At 45.5% G+C, this 8,816-nt stretch overlaps 1 long non-coding RNA gene across 1 annotated transcript in view; it reads right to left on the reverse strand.

The window, feature by feature from the left end:
• Positions 1–8,494, reverse strand: part of LOC120369755 — a 64,032-nt gene extending 55,538 nt beyond the window's left edge. Inside the window, exon 1 of the long non-coding RNA XR_005583380.1 lies at positions 7,954–8,494. This is a non-coding gene — a long non-coding RNA (uncharacterized LOC120369755). The remainder of the gene's footprint in view (positions 1–7,953) is intronic.
• Positions 8,495–8,816: the final 322 nt, after the last annotated feature.

Raw genomic sequence — 8,816 nt, forward strand, 5'->3', positions numbered from 1 at the left:
TAAGTACTCTGCAAGCCTTTGTACGAAACTATAGTCAGTGCTTCTTCCAAAAGAGTTGTAGAATTTAATTAACTCTGCTCCATGTTTGCAGCCCTGTGATTTCTCTTACCTTTAACATGAACTCACATATGGATTAAAGTGAAATAAAACCTACAATTTGAGTTCAATTCAAAGCTGATTGGAAACATGTATTACCTTTCCTTGACCCGGCAGTGAGAAGGGAAGTTATTATAGTTCTTTAGTGAGCTTGTAAACTCTTTAGTGCTGTGGCAGTTTTAATCCTGCTGAGAGAAAATTTGATCTGGAAAATAAATTGCTTCCATTTTATTTTTGTTTTTTTACAATCACAGTTTAGATAGCAAATAAGCAGCAAGTTATTTAGGAATCAATGGACAAGAACATTTCAGAATCCAGACGGTGCTTTCAGTTTGAATACTAAATAACCATAATTAATAAATAAATGCCCCAGATCATTCAAATTACAACATACAAACATGGTCTAGAAAAATTGAGACATTAAGGGCTCAGTTACATAGTGACCATGTGGCAGGAACACACTGTTTGTCCAGGAAAAAAAAGTTAACCTAGAAATGAACAAAACTTCCAATTTTCACTTTCTATTATCGTTCAACCTGCAGTTAGAATTTTTCATGCATTCTTTGGAAGTTTGCACACATTTTAGGGGCAGGAAAAAGAAACGAAAAGAAAAAAGAAACTGGCCACAAACATTGGAAGTCAAAACTTTACTGTGGAGTCAGTGAAATCCTGGCTCTACTGAAGCCAGTGGCACATAGAATCATAGAATCTCAGGGTTGGAAGGGACCTCAGGAGGTCATCTAGTCCAACCCCCTGCTCAAAGCAGGACCAAACCCAACTAAATCATCCCAGCCAGGGCTTTGTCAAGCCTGACCTTAAAAACCTCTAAGGAAGGAGATTCCACTACCTCCCTAGGTAACCCATTCCAGTTCTTCACCACCCTACTAGTGAAAAAGTTTTTCCTAATGTCCAACCTAAACCTCCCCCTCTGCAACTTGAGACCATTACTCCTTGTTCTGTCATCTTCTACCACTGAGAACAGTCTAGATCCATCCTCTTTGGAACCCCCTTTCAGGTAGTTGAAAGCAGTTATCAAATCCCCCCTCATTCTTCTCTTCTGCAGACTAAACAATCCCAGTTCCCTCAGCCTCTCCTCATAAGTCATGTGCTCCAGCCCCCTAATCATTTTTGTTGCCCTCCGCTGGACTCTCTCCAATTTGTCCACATCCTTCTTGTAGTGTGGGGCCCAAAACTGGACACAGTACTCCAAATGAGGCCTCACCAGTGCTGAATAGAGGGGAATGATCACATCTCTCGATCTGCTGGAAATGCCCCTACTTATACAACCCAAAATGCCATTAGCCTTCTTGGCAACAAGGGCACACTGTTGACTCATATTCAGCTTTTCGTCCACCGTAACCCCTAGGTCCTTTTCTGCAGAACTGCTGCCCAGCCATTCGGTCCCTAGTCTGTAGCAGTGCATGGGATTCTTCCGTCCTAAGTGGAGGACTCTGCACTTGTCCTTGTTGAACCTCATCATATTTCTTTTGGCCCAATCCTCTAATTTGTCTAGGATTTTGGCACAATCCCTATTGACTATAATGGGGTTCACCTAAAAAGTCTGAGTCACAGACCCATAGATGTTTAAATTAAGCAGGCTAAATATATTTAGAGAGAATGTCTCATTAGATGTAACAATGTCATCACACACTCTACTGTGATAGGGTGACCAGACAGCAAGTATGAAAAATCGGGATGAGGGTAGGAGGTATATGGTTCCCTTCCTACAAATTCCTGTCAGGTTTTTTTGTACTTTCACACTATATAAGACAAAGCCCCAAATATCAGAACTGTCCCTATAAAAACTGGGACATCTGGTCATCCTATACTGTGATGACCCACTGGAGCACCACTGGCTGCTGCAGCTTGTCCTCACATTGATACCCACACCTCAGGATGGCAGCTATACCAACCAGCACATACCAGTCTTGCATGATCTCATACATTACAGAGCTTGGGCTGCTCCATTGATCAATATATTAGTGTTTGTAGGCCACGATCAGCTGCTAGTGGGGCTTCAGAACAGTGTGGGAAAGTTCTTCTATGAAGCTGTGATAATTTACACCATTTGAGGATCTGACCATAACCTGTTAAAACAAAGCAGATGGTCCACTGATTAAGGTACAGGACTTGATGTTAAGAGAGGTGGGTTCCGTTCCCAACTCTACTTTTGACATGCTGAGTGTCTTGGACAAATCACTGAAAACCAGATTTGTAAAGGTATCTAGGTGCTTAAATACCTTTACAAATCTGGCAATTAGTCTCTGGGTGCCTCAGTTTTCTTATCTGTAAAAGGGAGCTAAAGTGCTTTATAGTAAGCAATATTGAGACACATACATGAAAAGTCTTATTAGTGAGTTTCAGTCTTACAAAATAGGGATAATCTACAGTAACTCCTCACTTAATGTTGTAGTTATGTTCCTGAAAAATGCAATTTTAAGTGAAACAATGTTAAGTGAATCCAATTTTCCCATAAGATTTAATGTAAATGTGGGGGGTTAGGTTCCAAGGAAATGTTTTGGGGGCAGACAAAAAGCATTATATACTGTACAGTACTGTACTGTACTGTGGTGGGGAGGTGCCCCGGCTTACCTCTGGGGCTCAGAGTGGAGGTGCGGGGTCTGGGAGGGACTTAGGGTGTGGGAGGGCGCTCAGGGTGGGGGTGCGGGGTCTGGGAGGGCACTCAGGGTGCGGGGTCTGGGAGGGCACTCAGGGTGCGGGAGGGCGCTCAGGGTGGGGGTGCGGGAGGAGGCTCCGGGCTGGGGCAGGCAGAGCACTTACCTGGGGCAGCTCCTGTTTGGTGCATGGGGCTCTGCACAGCGCGCCACCCCCCCCCCCACATAGCTGCGATTCTAGGAGCCGCAATTCTGGGAGCTGCCCCCTCCCCCCCGGCAGGGCCACCCGGAACACAGGGGCCTTAGGGGCTGCTTACTACTTAACAGAGGTTAGCTAACTAATCTGTGAGGTAGGGAAGTATAATGAGCTACATGCCTCACAGAAAAATCTGACACCAGGAAGAGTTTTCCATGGGAGAGGCTGAGCAGGGGGGCAGGGTGGAAGTAGGTTGCCACTCTTAGAATGGGCAAGGGATTTGGCCCCCAGAGCCCAGAGATTTCATGGAGTCTACAGGAAGCCACAGCAGTTATGTTGCGTCTCAGTGCCAGTAAGCTGGTGCCAAGAGGCTTTGGTTCCCTCCAGATGGAACCATGTCACCAGGAAATTCGTTGCCTCCCGCCACTCCTACAATGTTTCTCAGTGCAAAAGTGGTAAAGCAGAAAAGTTAAAATCAGACTCAGGCAGATTCATCCCTGGTTGCCAACAGGCAACAATGTGTTTTCTCCAACCAACCCTCCTGCCCTCTCCTCTCGTACAGATGGCTTTCTGTGGGGCTAGAGCTGCGTCCCTCAGGGCAGGCAAGCTAACCCAGCATTATTCCTCTCATCTTCCAGATGGAGAAACAGAAGCACAGATAGGAAGGATAAGTGACTCACCACAAACGGTTAACCCAGAAAGTGCTGTAAAGGCTAAAGCAGATTTCAATGACCGTCACTACAGTGCATGATAAGCTTGATATGGTGGCGCAGTCCCACAAAAACAACATCAGCCCCAGGCTTTACCAGCTTTCCAACTTGTACCAAAAATAGATTATTGTGAATGGGGAGGAACAAACCTTTGCCTAATGAGCAATGCTAATGCTCTGGACTTTGAGAGGCATTCATCCAAGAAGCTCATAGTGGTTTACAGACATTAAATTTCACCAAACCCTGTGAGCTAGGTAAAAGGCGAAAGATTTAAACGATCTTAAGAGAAACTATTACACTCGCTTAAAAGAAAGGGAAACCGAGGCACACAGCATAATGCCTGGACCAAGGTCACAGCAGCAAACATAGGAACGGAACACAGGATTCTGGGCTCCTGATCTCATTTTCTAACCACTTGGTAATACCCCTTCCAATGTATTCATGTTCAATAACTTGCCAATAATCATTATTAAATGCACTTTTCATCCATCAAATCTCGAACCATTTCAGAAGGGAGGGAGGTATCATTTATACATGCACGCAAAATGAGGACCAGCGCGATTAACCTGTGACTCATTGAAGGTCAAACAGAAGAACTCAGAAGTCCTGAATCCCATGTCTGATCTATTCCAGCACGCTGCCTTCCTAGATGAAAGTTCTGGAATACGAATCTGCAAATGCTGATGGTTCTAAAGTCCTGCCCCAGATTACTCCAAAATTTGCCAGTTGATCCAGAAACGATCACCTGGATTTTCTCACTATTCATACCAGATAAAACACAGCTGTTGTTCTGCAAAGTGCTAAGTTGTTCTGTAATTGATTCTGGATCCCCATTATGCCTCTACCCCCAGGTCATGCACCAGGGTCTCATCAGCATGAGAAAAAAATTCTAACTACAAAACTTCAAATTTCCCCCCACTGTATCTGCACCATTCCTAGACGAGGACAAGGCCCAATACAAATCCTGAGGGTCAATTCACAGTCTTTATTGAACAGGGTTTATTGATGCAAAGTATCTCAGGTACTGACGTTACCAGCTAACTACACTCCCACTGGCCCCAATTTGGCTTTAAATCATTAAACAAGGTCTGGCCCAGAATTCCTAGCCCCTTTGATCGGTGAATGTAAACTACACCAGTCCAAAGCCCCTGATCCACAGCCAAAGCTAACTCATTAGTACCAAAGAAACAGCAGTTGTAACACCAGTGTTTTTCTTGAAATGCTGACTGCAGTGGGGATATTATATGAGGAATGTTTAACTGGAATATAATTTTACTTGGTAGGTAATAAGCCTATGAGGTCTATAATTGCTTGGGTTTTACAGATGGCAAGTTATTCAAATGCACTTATTAATTTTGCATATCTACCACTGCCTGGCATCCATGCAATTCTCAGAGAGACAAAGGGAACATTTCTGTGAGTGACAGACAAATCAAAAGTGCAGCATAGAGATGCAGAATGGAATGACTATGTCTGTGGTCATGTTATGGACTGAAGCGCTGACAGAACAATCCCTGCTGTGTCTCATCCTTGCCCGGCAAAGAGAAGGATACCTCCCCCTCCCCTCAGCTACCTCCATGCAACCCTCCCATCCCCAGAACCTGCCTGGTTCACCTCAAGATTGTTCTTCTGTCTTTTTGTACCATTGTCGGCTGCCATCTCACAGATGGGCTCTGCCTTTTCTCTCCCAGTTGGAAACATGGGGGGAGGGAAAGAGTCATTTGTTGTAGATTTAAAGTTTGAAAGAATGGATTTTAGAGCAGATGAGGATCATATGCTGACAGCATCTTCCCTGTCATGATTTCAGTTACGTTTTAAAAACATCTCTTTCTAGAGTAATTGGGAACGCACAGTTAACTTGCTCCATATTATCGATACCCAGGCAAGGGACATGGAAGGCCAGGTTAGCACTTGCCCTGGGTCCTGAACACACTTTGTTCAGGAAATAGAAAGTGGCCAGCACCGTGAGTTGAAGTGGAAGAGTCCACCTGATCGTAGAAGTGCTCCCCTGCTTTGCTTGTTGTTACGGCCTTTGGTCCAGATTGCATGCAGCCCACACATAATTTCATTGGGCTGGAAGGGTGAACCAAGACACACCCCACCCTGCTCATTGCTTGCAGTTAAATGCCACAGTCTAGCCCTTAATGTTACAACCCTCCACCCCCAAAGAAGGGTCCATTAATTTAGTGATCATGAAAGTGAGAAGCTAATAGCACTGGCTAGAGCTAATGCTACACTCTGAACAGAAGGGAGGGTTGGGAAGAATACACAAGTGTAGTAACATGGAGGTCATTACACCAAGCAGAGGTACAGAGCCCGCTCTGTACAAACCTTTCCTACACCAACGCATTTCATTCTTGACTTGAAATGCTCACTGCTAATTCAGGTCTTGGCCTTGCCCACATAGGATGCAACATCAGTAAGTGGGAGACGGGTGGAATTAATTGTCATATCCAATTAACATAAAGGAATGAAGTTAACAATGGCACTTCAACCAGGGCACTTGGATAGGCTGATTGCCATGGTACCCAACATTAGGGTAACCTGCGGCCGCACGCTACATGCGGCCTATCAGAGCATTCTGATTGTGGGCCACAAGACATTTTGCTGACGTTGACTGTCCACAGGCACCGCCCCCCACAGCTCTCAGTGGCCATGGTTCTCTGTTCCCAGCCAATGGGAGCTGTGGGAAGCGGCAGCCAGCACCTCCCTGTGGCCAGCCGCTTCCCACAGCTCCCATTGGCTAGGAACAGCGAACCGCAGCCACTAAGAGCTGCAGGGGGCCATGCCTGTGGACAGTCAATGATTGCAAAATGTCTTGCAGCCCACAATCAGATTACCCTGATGGGCCTCATATGGCCCGTGGGCGGCAGGTTGCTCACCACTGAGCTAGAGGCTTCAGTAGAGTGGCAGGCTATGAATACTGTGTGATAGGTTAGGCTTTAACAAGACGTCTTGGCCCAGGGACACCTTTGTACCTCTGGACACCTCCACTAGCTTCTAAATTTACATTTCTTTTCTGACCCTGCTCTTTTTCCCTTAGGATAATCAGTAGAACTGTGAAATACTTTCTGGAACATTAGAAACAGACCCGATTCCTGATGTGCATGTTTCTTTGGAGGAGGATATCTGGTTCCCATTTGTACCTTATGTGTGCAGGGATATGGTTATGGATAATATGCTGTCTAGCAATTGCAGATTGGAGTAAATAACTCTGTGATACACTGAATTCCTGCTGCATATAAAGCACATTTCATGCCTAAAATGCCCCATTATTTGCTGATTGCTCCCCTATTGGATGTGAATACCTCTTGGCTGGATAAACAACTGACATATGAAAAAAGCGGATTGAAGAATGCCTCATTTGACAAAGAAATGAGACCTGCATTTTGTGCTTTTGTTACCTAATATAGAAATACAACTAAACCTGGTGAAAGATTCAGCTCCAAGTTGAGATGATTACCCTTTGGTTCCCTTCTTCTCACTACTGTCTTAACACACACACACAAGTTAGTGTGGCAGACATGACTACAGTTAGGGACTTTCTCCCATGACTATTGCACATTGAAACCTCCCCCTGATGTATCCATGTCATATTTATTCACAAGGCTCATATTCTGCTCTGCATTTTTTGGATGGCCAAGGTCCATGCTACAGATGGCCCAAAACCAGAACCTTGAATCTGAACCCCTTTGGATTTCCAGGGGATTGTATTAGAATCCTCAGACCCAAGCTCCCTCCCACCCACACTTGGCTCTGAGCTGGAGCTAAACCACAAGTGGCCTGTTGCCACTTCCCTCTTCACATGCAGCAAAAATTAGTGAGAACGGCTCAAAAGATGTTTGGTGTCATTGAACAGAACTCAATTCTCCAAAGGCTAGCCTGAACCTCATCCACAACTGGAATCATACTCCAGTTCTTCAGCCCATGTCTAACCCAGTTCTATCACATAACTTACATAATAACAGGATCAATGATGGGCAAAAAATATCACAGCTTTTTAATCGCACAGAGGAAAAGGTGCATCCAAAAAACCCACTATCTTCTTTTACCCCTGGACAGAGAAGAATTCTCTTCCTCTCACGGAGTAACTGAGTTGTTTAGCATAACCAGGGTGAGGGGACACTTAAACCAAGATATTACAGCTTCTTCCAAAATTGTCATCCGCGCCCCAACAGAGTAATTTCATTCCCCAACAAAGTTCTATCTATGCATGTCTTTCATGAACCAGTTGGCACTGCCACTCATCCACCTCCTCCTCACAAACAGAGACTTTACTGTCCACTGCAATAGAGACTAGAGCCTGTGCACAAAGTGTAAGGGAACGCATCCTCACCTCTAGGGCACCTCCTCGTGCCTGGATGCAGCACTTCAGGGGACTTCATCTCTCAGACCTGGCCTCCAGTAGCCACTTCCATCATCCCAATGGCCAGGCCCAGCTGGTATCTTCTCCCAGATCCCTCTCTGGGTTTTCTGTGGCTCAGACCTCCAGCCTTCCAGCACACAAAAGGTCCAACTTCAAATCTAAATCAAACAGTTGAACTAATAGTCCACTCAGAAGTCTTCTGCTTCTTAGCCCCCGCTGAGATGCTCCTGTCTTGCTTCTTCCCCAGCAGGATTCCTCTATTGCTTCCCTTCACCAGGGATCCTAGCAGTTTACCTCTGAGGATCTCACTGCTCCTTTTGGCCCCTACAACAGGTAGCCTGCTCCCTGTGGGTCTCTTTCTCCTGTTGCAGGCCCTGACTCAAGGCGTGACCCTGCTGGAAACCTACCCTGTTTCCTAGGGGTTCCTCACCCTGACTTATTCAGGCTTTTCTCCAAGGGGAACTTCCCTCGTTCCTCCTTCTGCTTCATTGCCAGCCCTAATTAAGTAATGCTGTCCTGTCCCTGCTTCACCACCACTGCTGGAGTCAGCCTTTCTAATTAGGTCCTGTTACAGTCAGCTGGGGTCACTAATTAGCCCTTATGTTCCCAGCTCATCAGTGAGGCTGAAAGAGCCCTGCAGATTCTTGGGCAAGGCTAAACCCAGCTTTCCACAGAGGGAAAGCCAGCCCAGGACATCAAATATATTGCAGATCATCTGATATGCCAGTCAGTCGTGCAGTTCTCATGTTATAAACAGAGCATGGATCTGTTTAACAAAACCAATTGAATATACACACACAGATGGAATTCGACAGGGAAAAGTGTATTTAATT

This window comes from Mauremys reevesii, linkage group 8 (assembly GCF_016161935.1).
Source record: "Mauremys reevesii isolate NIE-2019 linkage group 8, ASM1616193v1, whole genome shotgun sequence".
Lineage (NCBI taxonomy): Eukaryota > Metazoa > Chordata > Testudines > Geoemydidae > Mauremys > Mauremys reevesii.